Source organism: Kogia breviceps, chromosome 5 (assembly GCF_026419965.1).
Source record: "Kogia breviceps isolate mKogBre1 chromosome 5, mKogBre1 haplotype 1, whole genome shotgun sequence".
Classification (NCBI taxonomy): Eukaryota; Metazoa; Chordata; class Mammalia; order Artiodactyla; family Physeteridae; genus Kogia; species Kogia breviceps.
Window position 1 is genome coordinate 102571405 of NC_081314.1, and position 12293 is coordinate 102583697.

The 12293-nt window shown below is 37.2% G+C and overlaps 1 protein-coding gene across 1 annotated transcript in view; it reads left to right on the forward strand.

Moving 5' to 3' along the window:
* The window catches only part of TOMM70 (translocase of outer mitochondrial membrane 70), a 44256-nt gene that overhangs the window by 617 nt on the left and 31346 nt on the right, over positions 1-12293 (forward strand). The gene's annotated exons all lie outside the window — the stretch shown is intronic.

Consider the following 12293-nt stretch of genomic DNA (forward strand, 5'->3'; position numbering starts at 1 on the left):
TGCTAATACGCAGCGCATGGGTTTAGGGAAACTCAGTTCTGGCTGCCTTTATAGGGAATGGAGTAGCCCGAGGGCACAGGTTAGCAACATTCGTTGAGAGCTTCCTTTTGGTTTCAGAAAAATATTTGCTTTTCTTCTCAGTGACACAGCATTTATCCTTAGGGTTGTGGGTACGGGGACATTTGCGAATGTGATGATTGTATTTAACTAACTAATGAATGAAGCCAAATTCCCTTAACTATCGGTACGTTGTGATATAAACTGCCTTGGTCATGTCTAAGGCCTAGCACTTAATTAGTAATAATCTTTTAATAACAAGTGAATCCCCTTTTTTGAAGTATTTTAGGGTTGGGGATAGGTAAATACAGTGACTGTTGGTTGACAAGAGTAAAATGGTGTTCAGTGGCATTTATTTCATCTGTGGGCATGAGTTCTGAAACTTTTGGGGTAGAAGCATCTTAAATTCATTTTAAAATTTTACCTGGAAATTTACATGACCAAGCCTGACATACGGTTAAGCCAAGCGTCGTAGTGTCTGGTGAGTTAACTAACTGCTTTCTATGGCTTTGTTGAACTATTAAATCCTTCTGGTATCTGACAGCTGTGGGGGGAATTGGCCTGGCAGCATTTAACAATACTGGGGTGAGGTAACGTGAGGTGGAGGATTTTATCTGAGTCTGAGATTGTACAATGGCGGTTACGGAGTAAATCAGAGTTCACAGTAACCTTTGGTCAAAAAACTCCCAATTATATACATTTGCGAGTTATTTCCACGTTATACTATTCAGACTGAAGACATAAGTAGTCAAATTAATTTTAAAGGAAGTTCTGATGTGGAAGCAAACTACCTTAGTTTAGTGCATCCTACATATCTGGCGTTGTGCTAGGCCCTGAGAGAGCCAAATAGTCTTTCTAATGGGAGGGTAAGATACTGCTTCAAAAAAAAAAATAAATAACAGAAAAGATGCAGTGCAAGTATGCTGGAAGAACCCGTGGACTGTGAGAACCAGGAGAAGTGTGCTTTATATTGGGCTCTCCAGCATGGTTACCTTGAGAAAGTCATTTTATCTCTTCGACGTTAGTGTCATCCCTGTAGAATAAGAGAATTAAAATATTGGATCTCTTATATTTCTTCCAGCCCTAAAAATTGGTGATTCTAAGTGCTGTTAATGAAGTGGTAATCAAGGTGATTCTTTGAATTAGTCATCATTTGTCTTCTTGTTTTCATATTTCTGAAATTCTCTGGTCATTTCCTATTTCATTTGCTTATTTTAATCACAGAAGAATAGTAGGTGAATGAAAAATGCATAAAAGTTCTTTGTTCTATAATAATCACCAAAAATAAAGATAATTTCTATAAAAGAAACAAGGTTTTGATATTTCATTGCAGTTTCAAATACTGCCCCACCTCACCTGTTTGGTATTTGATAGATTCAGCAAACTGTCTTTATGATTTTAGATTTCCTTAAATCCCATTTTCAACTTTTCAGCATTGTCTAGGTCAACACTGTGATAATTTTTAAATTTCATGGTGTATTGTAGTTTTATCAGAACATTTTTTTTAATTCACCTGACTGCTGCTAAAAATTAGACTTTAACATTGACTTCTTTGTGTAGCTTGAACTGCTTTAAAATGATTCCTTTTGACCCAAAATAAAACTGAGCAGAACACTTGCATATACTGTTCTTGTGGAATGTGTGGGGTGGTACCTGTAGTCTTGCTTTGAGTTACTAGATGATACTTTAGTAAAGCAACAGTAAGAATGTCTTTGCCATTTTTTTAATGGAAATTTGTACTTTAGCTGATGGTGACCAGTAAATACTGAAAGACTATTTTTTGTCTTTTTTATAGTCTAGTCCTCAGAGTTATTATTAGACTACCTAAATATAACTGACCACAAATTGTAATTTATTATTATCTGTGGATGGAGAAATTGCTTTATATTTGAATAGCACCTTTAAATTGTCAACCTCAGTGGGTTTTGTAAACAAGAAAGCATTTGTTTGAACTGATGGAAAAACTGGCAGAATCCTGATGCTCTGACTGTTCTTTCTCCACCTGAGCAATAGCTGTAATTTTTAAGGCAATGAAGGAATGGACAAATATTGTCAGTTCGGGGTTCAATATCAGTGAATAAAGTGGAAAATCAGTGGTTATTGTCTGTTGGCTTATGTTTGCCTTAATGTAAAAATGAACTAATAAAATAACTGGGCTTCTGTCTATTGGGTTTGAGATATTCACGTGCAAGCAGGCTATATCAAATTATTTTTTTTTCTGGGATAGCATATACTTGTAAAGCAAAAGCAAAAATTCATATTTTTGTTTAATTAATGGGGATTTTAGGATTTCACCAGAGAAAGGCGTCTAATCACAGTTGATAGTGTGTGAGATAGTGTTAAATCATATTCCACTTTGGGCCATTATAAAATCTACCATGATGTGCCATTTTGCTTCAGTAATTTATTTTGAAAACTTGAGAATTACAGATTTTTCAAAGTTGGTAAGGTTCTTTGCCAATCATCTAAGAAGTCCACAGGACTTCTCAGTCTTTGGGCCAGAGTTATCACAGGGGAGCATCATGTCCACATATACACCAAGCATGGTATCTGGTTGCAAAAATGTCTTAGGTATTTCTTTTTTCAAGCAACCTGTGATTTTTTTTTTTATTCTAATACATTTATTTATTTTTGTCTGCATTGGGTCTTAGTTGCTGCGCGTGGGCTCTCTCCAGTTGGGGCGAGTGGGGGCCGCTCTTCGTTGCGATGCGCAGGCTTCTCACTGCGGTGGCTTTTCTTGTTGCGGAGCACAGGTTCTAGGCACCTGGGCTTCAGTAGTTGTGGCACACGGGCTCAGTAGCTGTGGCTCATGGGCTCTAGAGTGCAGGCTCAGTAGTTGGGGCACACGGGCTTAGTTGCTCCACGACATGTGGGATCTTCCTGGACTAGGGCTCGAACCCATGTGTCCTGCATTGGCAGGCAGATTCTTAACCACTGCGCCACCAGGGAAGTCCCTGTGATTTTTTTTTCTAATGTGCATTTATTTATTATTGATTTTGTAGCAGTGTTTTATCCAATTGTTTTTAATTTGATGATTTTAAAAAGCAGTTATTCTAGTGTTCAAGTTTTTTCAGTGTTACACAGGAGTTATCCCAACAGGAAATGTTTAGGAACCACTAAGCTAAGTCAGTTCTTTAGAATAGGAAGGAAGAGACGTACCTAAACGTTTTAATAAAGGGGTCAAAACCAGTAACCTGCTGTTATCAGTCATGGTTGAAATAATTCTTCCCCCTCAATGATTTGTTTCTAATCTTTTTTTTTAAAATCAGGGTCATCACTAGTGACATTCTTATAAGTTTAGAGAACACCTTTCAATCTTTATCTTACTTGATGCTTTGCAGTATTTCACATTGTCTTTTCTTAATTTCATAATTTTTCTTTTGGCTTCTGAGACACTATGTTCTCCTGATTTTCTTTGCTTTTCTTAAAACTTCCTGATACCTCTCTTTGCTGATTCCTCTCAGTCTCCTTTCCAGGCTCTTTCCTCTGCCTCTTTTGGTGACCTTCATGGTTCTGTCATAGGCATTCTTATATTCTGTACCTTCACTGGATGCTTGCTTGCCCTCCAGAAGCTTCACTTAACACTTATATACTGATGGCTCCCTAATTTCTTGTTTATAGCCCAGACCTCTCAGAAGGCCCAGATTTAAAGGAAATCTTCACCTCATTACCTTACAAGTGTTTCACACCAGACTCCTGTTTCTCCTGAGACTATTCCTTATCATTTAATGTGTGTCATCTAACTAGTTTCCCAAGCCAGAAACTTGGATATCATCCCTAACTTTCTATTCTTTCCATGTTCTCCACATCCAATCTAGAAACATGTCCAGAAAATTCTACTTCTTAAATATCTGACCACTCCTCCATTCCCACTCCTATTTCTTGACTGAATAGCTGATATTCTCATTAGTGTCTTCCTCCAGTCCATTTTGTCATTACTAGAGTAAATCCTAACAGTCCCATGCTTAGAACTGTTAAGTGGTCTGTTCATTGCTCACGAAGTAAAGTTCAAATTCATCATGATTTAAGACCCTCTGTGATCTTGATCCTGCTTACCTCTTGTCTTCATCTCTTGCCACTTCGTTTCTTGCCTTTGGATGTTCTGTAACAATGCCCAGTACCCCTACCTTCTCATCCTTCAAATCACAACATGTAGGTCATTTCACCTTTTCTGAAACTCTTCTACCTAAGCATTCTGTTATGTGATTACATAACACTGAATTTTTCTCTTCCACAGCACTTACCACATGGTACTAGAGTCATTTATTCATGTCTTTCCTACTAAACTCTTGACTCTGTGAAGGCTGGGACTGGCTATATCTTTCTCACCGTTTTTCAGAACCTGGTACATAGCAGTTGTTTGGTGAATGAACTGATGAAGCTTCATTATTTGACATTTTTAAAAAATTCCCACAAACAATATTTTTTCAAAATTTCCAGCTTTTCATTTGTATTCTACCAGTTTATCCTAGAAATTGATTTAAGAGTCGTAAACCTCATTTAGGCATTCTTTTTATAAATCATGTGATTTTGTATGAATTACAACCATAATCCTGCAGAAGCAGCATTTTTTAATATAGATTTATTTATTTTATTTTATTTATTTTTGACTGCGTTGGGTCTTCGTTGTGGTGCACGGGCTTCTCATTGCAGTGGCTTCTCTTGTTGTGGAGCACGAGCTCTAGGCACGCAAGCTTCAGTAGTTGCGGCGCGTGGGCTCAGTAGTTGTGACTCTCGGGCTCTAGAGCACAGGCTCAGTAGTTGTGGCACATGGGCTTAGTTGCTCTGGAGCGTGTGGGATCTTCCCGGACCAGGGCTTGAACCCGTGTGCCCTGCATTGGCAGGCGGATTCTAAACCACTGCGTCACCTGGGAAGCCCTGGAAGCAGCATTCTTACAAGTAGATTCTTCTTAGGTAAAGAGTTCTCTGTGTTACAATTTAGTAGGTGGGGCTATTGTAGATTTTTAAATTTCAGGTCGTAATATGGGAAAGGACTTTCTTATTATCTTAGGTATCTTTTATCCTAGATTTGATTCTTATAAAAGTAACAATTGGTCAGTTAAGTACTGAAAGATTGTTTCTCATGAGGTAAGTGTTCCAGAGTTGATTGCTCCTTCTGTAAAGTTGGGATCCAGATTTTAAAATATGCCTTTGGAATTTGGTAAGTTTAAGGGAATAAAACCATTTAAGAGAAACATTATAGAACTACCTCATGTATATTTTAACTGGATGTAAATGTGTAATTATGGTGATAAGTAATATAGTTCCCTCTTACCCAGTTTCAGCTTTCTGTAGTTTCAGTTACCCACAGTAAACTGTGGTCTGAAAATATTAAATGGAAAATTCCAGAAATAAACAATTCATAAATTTTAAATTGTGTGCCATTCTGAGTAGCATTATGAAAACTCACAGTCCCACTCCATCCTACCCTTGATGTGACTCATCCCTTTGTCCAGCATATCCTGCCCGTTAGTCACTTTGTAGCTATCAGATTGACTCTTCTACTAGTAACCCTTATATTACTTAATAGCCCAAAGCACAAGAGTAGTGATGCTGGCAATTCAGATATGCTAGAGAGAAGCCATTAAACTGCTTCTTTTCAGTGAAAAGGTGAATGTGCTTGACTTAAAGGGAAAGGAAAAATAATCATATGGTGAGGTTGCTAAGATCTATGGTAAGAATAAATCTATTTCTGAACTGTGAAGAAGGAAAGAGAAATCTGTGCTAGTTTTGCTGTCACACTCAAACTGCAGAAATTACAGCCACAGTGTGTGTTTAGTTAAGATGGAAAAGGCATTGAATTTGTACAATAAGATATTTTGGGAAAGACCACATTCACATAATTTTATTACAGTATATTGTTATAATTGTTCGATTTTATTATTAGTTACTGTTATGAATCTCTTATAATGACTAATGTATAAATTAAGCTTTATCCTTGGTACTTATATATAGGGAAAAATGTATATATAGGTTTCAGTACTATTCACAATTTCAGGCATTCACTGGGGGGTCTTCGAATGTACCCCTGTAGATAAAGGGGAGATTACCTATTTTATTTCCTTGCACATGGATTAATGTACCTGATTCTAGCTCATTTCCTTTTAGTGACTGTATGTGTGTGATCATCAGAATAATATTTTATAAATACTCGCTAAGAATTTACAGTGATTCCTTAATACCAAATTCATGCCATTGAAAGCCGTCTGTAACAGAGACGTTTTACCATCGCAGGACTTGTTTTAGAGGTCCCTTTCTGGTCTCCTGAATTTCTTCTGTGTCTGTGTGCTGAATAACCCTTTTGGCATTGTTTTTCCTCCTTGGAGTATTTTCCTGACTGTCGTTTGTTAGTCATTTTGGTTCCAGAGCAGATTGTTCTAAGTAACCTTCACTGAAGTAACCTTGACTGATGATTCAAACCCTGATTGTTTTCTTACTTTGTATTCTAATAAATTTATGGGGATTGTATCAATACTTTGTTGCTTTGGTGTTTAAATGTAACTTGTTTTCCATAGTAGATTTGCCTCTGCAGGAGGTGGAGGGCGGGTCCTAGGTTTTGTCTCTGACAAGTTTCAGCAGTGTTTGTTGTAGAGAGAGGAGACATAGTATTTACTATGTTTCTCATTGTTTCCTTTTAGATTTATTACTTGAGTTATTTGTTCCTAATCCTTATGTTTTACCCACATAGTTTGTATGTGTGTGTATATATGCAGTTGCTACTCTTTGAACTAAAAATTTTCTAGTTATTAGCTACACAAGTTTCTAATCACCTAATGTACATTTTCTTAATGTGAATTGGGATTTCAGTGTTTGATCAGCGGTAGTTCTTTTGAGAGGCTGCCAGCTCTCTTGTTTGTTTCCTGCACTGTCTCTAGAGTTCTTTCAGGATAAAGACTATCCTGTTGATCGTTGTACAGTGGAGTCACATCAAATGTGCTTTTAACTAAAATGAAATCAATTACACTTGCTTGGCAAAAAGAAAAAGACCTAATTATGCTGATGATTCTCTTTGTCCTTTTGCTCTGGGGTCAGTAGTGAGCAAGATATGATACCTGAACTATTTCCTTTGTTTCAGTTCCAGAGTGTGAGTCTGGATGTGATTCTGATGACATTCCTTCTTCATAAAGTGTGGATGACAATCCATGCAGTATAGAAGTGAAGTTTAGGCAATGTGGAGTCAGATTGCTTGTTTGAATCTTGCCCTAGGCAAGCTTCTTGATCTCTCTGGGCTTCAGTTGCTTTATGTGTAAAATGGGGATAATAATAGCACCTACCTTGCATTTCCAGTGTGTTACTCTTCTGAAGAATTTTCAAAAGTAATTTTGACAATTGATTTTTGCTTCATGCATTAATGTCAGGATTCCGTACAAGTTTCAGCTCCACATATTTTTTGAATCCACTTAGCAGAGTCACATGGAGTCTTGGAGTTGACTCTGCTGGACAGTTCTTCATTATGAAAAGATGAAACTTATTCAAATCCTGGATGGAAAAAAAGCTGTTATCTAATAGATTGTTTTAAATAATACTTTGGTTATGTGACATACTAGGCAGAAGTGAATGTCTTTTCTTTTTTATAATTTGTCTGTATTCTTACCGGTATTCACAAAGTTTAAATTTATGCCTGTGGAAATTGAATACATAGTACCTAATCTTTTCAGTACCTAATCTTTTCAAACTGTTTTCTTTTAGGAAGACATTAGTACTTTTTGAATCCACCAAAGTTACATGTGGGAAGCAGGGAGTGGCAGGAGTGGAGTAACGGGAGATTGGAGGCTTATGTATAGGCAATAGCAGTGGGAAGTTACTGGAAGGTTTTAAGCAGAGAATGATATGGTCCAGCTTACTTAAGAAGATCTTTCAGATCAATCAGAAACTAATTTGTTGTAAGAAAAAAAGAAAGGTGCATTTTCACAGAATTTTACTGTAAAATATTATGGAATGTTTGGAACCTTAAAAAGGTTAACCAAAACCAAGAGTGATTTCCAGTCTTAATAGTCTTTTAAATCTCCTTAGTAGCTTTTAGATATGAAAATAGACCACATGAAAAGATAATAGCATTTCAGGGTGTTCCCATTACATTCTAGAGCTGTATGTCTTCATTTCTCATTTATAAAATATGCTTTCAAAATTGTCTTTGGGCGTATTTTCCAACTTCAACCTTTAATTCCAAAAGTTCTTATTATAACTTGAGAAGGTAGACTGAGTGGAGGAGAAAGTGACTGAAAAGCAGTGCAAAGGATTCCTGAGAGTTGGAATTTAAATCCCTTATATTATAAAGAATTGGTAGTTGTATATTTTCTAATTTAAATTTTTTCCTCCAGTGCATTTATTTTGATTTCTACCTGGTATTGGCCTCAAAGCTTGTGAAAATAATGTCTAATTCCTGACACAGCAGAATGCTTGTGTTGATTGATAAGCTGGCATTGTGCTAAGTAGCTGTTTGTCCTAAATTTTACCGGTGGGCCAAAATAATTAGCTTTTGTGTACTGTCCCTGTTCTAATGCCATTCTATCTCTGCATTTTTTGTTAATCAAGGGAAGCAGTTGGACAGAAAATAATGTGGTGGTGGGAGGGGTGCAATGAGCAAAAGGTGATAGAGAGGTTAACTGAGATATTGTTCTCCCCAAACATGGTTTGGTAGCGTTCTGCAGTGACAGTGGGAGAAAATTTGCTATTTGGTGATTTGCCTATGTAATTTGATCCTTTTTCACTCAATGTCATAGCATGTTTTTTTTTTCCAGTACAGTAAAGAAAGGAAATTAAGCAGGTTCTGATTTAGGTCTTAGGTAGGTGATAAGGAATTTATTATAATTTTTAAAAATTTATTTATTTTATTTATTTTTGGCTGCGTTGGGTCTTTGTTGCTGCACGCGGGCTTTCTGTAATTGTGGTGAGCGGGGTCTATTCTTCGTTGCGGTGCATGGGCTTCTCATTGCAGGGGCTTCTCATTGCAGTGGCTTCTTTTGTTACAGAGCATGGGCTCTAGAGCACAGGCTCAGTAGTTGTGGCTCATGGGCTTAGTTGCTCTGCAGCGTGTGGGATCTTCCCGGACCAGGGCTCGAACCCATGTCTTCTGCATTGGCAGGTGGATTCTTAACCACTGTGTCACCAGGGAAGCCCCTAGGAATTTATAATACTTTTTAAAGGGAATCTATTGTAATACTTGACTGAATGGAGGGAAATGGGTAATTGAAAGATTTTCTTGGTTGGTTTTAGGTTGATTTAGAACTTGCTGAATAAAAATTGGAAGTATCCATTTTTCTAAGGAGAGGAAGCCTTGTATACCTATCCAGTTTTCTCTCTACTTTTTTCTGTTTCTCTCTATTCTTTTAACTTGTCTGCCTTCACCATGACTGCTTCTCCTTGTATTCTGTGTGACATCCTGTAGCCTTAAACTTCCAGTAGACAGGAAGGAGTTCATTGCCTGTTTGTGTTAATGAAACAAGGTCATTACTGTGTCCGAAGAACGTTCTTTTTATTTAATCTTCAAATCTTTAGTAAAAATACTAAATAGATTTTCAATATGTTTGTAGCCGAACATACTTCTCACAGGCATTTGACACATTATTTTCTCTGTCAGCAGCCCCTAGCTTATTAGAATGTGTATTAATTATGTTCTCAATGACCTAGAAACATTGTAAACTTTTTACAAGAAATTGAAATAATGGTTTTCTTGTTTTTGTATTTAACATCAAAAGTAATTGTTTCACTATTTTGAAGTTTTATTAGGCATACAAAGGTTTGTGGTAATGATGTTTTCTTGGCAGATTGTATCTTTTATCAATAAAACTGCCCACAGAAGTGCTCCATCTGAGGCACGTGAATGGTATTTTGTCTCATACTGCCTTTTTGTCTCATACTGCCTTCTTTTTTGCAAGTATTTGCATCCTGTAACGTTTTTATTTTACATTCTTTTTTACATTCTGTAACTTTTACATTCTTTTTTTGGCCTGTCATTTTGTTTTAGATCATGCCTTGTAGGTAGCATGTGGTTATTTTTTATTTTAAATAGTTTATTTGAGCTTCTCTGGTGGCTCAGTGTTTGAGAATCTGCCTGCCAGTGTAGGGGATGTGTGTTCAAGCCCTGGTTCGGGAAGAGCCTATATGCTGCGGAGCAGCTAAGCCCGTGAGCCACAACTACTGAGCCCATGTGCCTAGAGCCCATGCTGTGCAACAAGAGAAGCCACTGCAGTGAGAGGCCCGTGCACTGCAGTGAAGAGTAGCCCCCGCTTGCCGCAACCAGAGAAAAACCTGCATGCAGCAACAAAGGCCCAATGCAGCCAAAAATAATAAATAAATAAATAGATAGTTTATTTATAATAGGGAGATTTAACCTATTCACATTTATTGTTATTATTGACATGTTTAATGATTCCTGCTGTAGGTACTCTGCTTTTTTGTTTCTTCCTTTACCCTCTCCTTTCTGCTTTTTGTTTTATTGATCATCTCCACTGCTTTGGGGTTTATTTTTAGTGGTAAGGAAGTTGTACACCTCTGTTTCTGTTCTTGTGTTCAACCTTAAATGCTAATTTAGCTAGGTATAAGATTTTAAGTTCAAGATAATCTTTTTTCAGGACTTTAAAGTTGTCGCTTCATTGTTTTTAAATACCTAATGTTGGTGACAGTATGACCCCAGTTTGGTTCCTTTTTTCTTTTTGTAGGTAATCTGGTTTTTTTTCTATCTAAAAACTTCAAGGATTTTTACTGTGAAATTTCACCATGATATGTCTAAAAATGTGTGTCATTTTTTTTCAACTCCAGAAATTTTTCTAATATTTTCTTAAAACACTCCTTTCTATGCCTTTCCTTCTAAAATTCAGATAGATAGATGTTGGAACTTTGGTATTTATACTCCATATCATCTAACTTTTCCTCCAAACTTCTCACCTCCCTGTCCTCTGTTCTTGTTGCATTCTGGCAGATTTCCTTGGCTCTGCCTTCTACTCGTTAATTTGCTCCTCTGTTATGCCCCTTCTTTTTTTTTTTTTTTTTTTTTTTTTTAATTTTTATTTTTTTTTGCGGTATGCGGGCCTCTCACTGTTGTGGCCTCTCCCATTGCAGAGCACAGGCTGTGGACGCGCAGGCTCAGCGGCCATGGTTCACGGGCCCAGCCACTCCACGGCATGTGGGATCTTCCCGGACCAGGGCACGAACCTGTGTCTCCTGCATCGGCAGGCGGATTCTCAACCACTGCGCCACCAGGGAAGCCCCTGCCCCTTCTAATATACAATCCATCCATTGAGTTTATTGTAATCCTTTTTAATTTTCAAGATGTCTAATTGGTGCTCTTTAGAAGCAGCCTTTATAAAAATGACTGTGATAACCTCTCATTCCTCTGATGTTAAATTTTCTGTTTGCTTTGTTTATCCTGCTTTCTCAAATACTAGTTTTTTATTTGAATCAGGTGCCTTTCTTTTATGGTATTAATTTTCCTTTATGTTAGCAATTCTTGACAGTATGGTCTCTTGGAAGATAGGCAAGGTATGCTTGTCACTTGTCTCTTGGGTGGAGGGGATCCTCACTCCTTCTGAATGATAACAACCCTACTCCAGTCTGACTTCTCTTTCTCTTAGTGGAGTGGGAGGACTGATGAGGTTGCTTCAACTGCTTCAAGTGCAATTTTCCAGCAACTAGAATCCACAACTACATAAGAGAGTCCTAGTTGTCTTCTAGTATGAATGTTTTGTGCTAAGGATTTTTACTGTCAAAGTTTTTGGAAGGTGATTAGGTTATTTACAAGTGGAAGATTTCATATTTATCTGTTACTCTGTGTTCTAGTTGGCTCCTTTTATCCTCCCACATCTTATTTTAAAATGAGCATGTTTCTTCTTGACAGTAGCTAGCTTAAACTAGCTGTTTTATATTCTGAACTTAAAGTTTCCTACACATCCTTCTATTTAAAAAAAACACACTATTAAAAAAAACAAGAAAAACAAAAAATTATAGTTACATTCAGACTAAAGGAGAAGGGAAACAAAAGGTAAATGGAGGGGAAAAGGTAGCAAAGAAGAATGAAGCAAGAGGAAGGGCGAAAAGAGCAGATACAGAAGGTTGCTATCCCATCGTCTCTTTGTGACTGAGATGCCCTGGGCCCCAAGCAACATAGCCTTCCCTGTAAGTTATTTGTGGGGGTAGCTACGTCTGCTTTTGCTTTTTCAATGCTTACCTGTTGGAGATACACGGGTTCTTTCGTAATCACATATTTGTTAAAGTTGAATGACGTTGACAAGCGATAA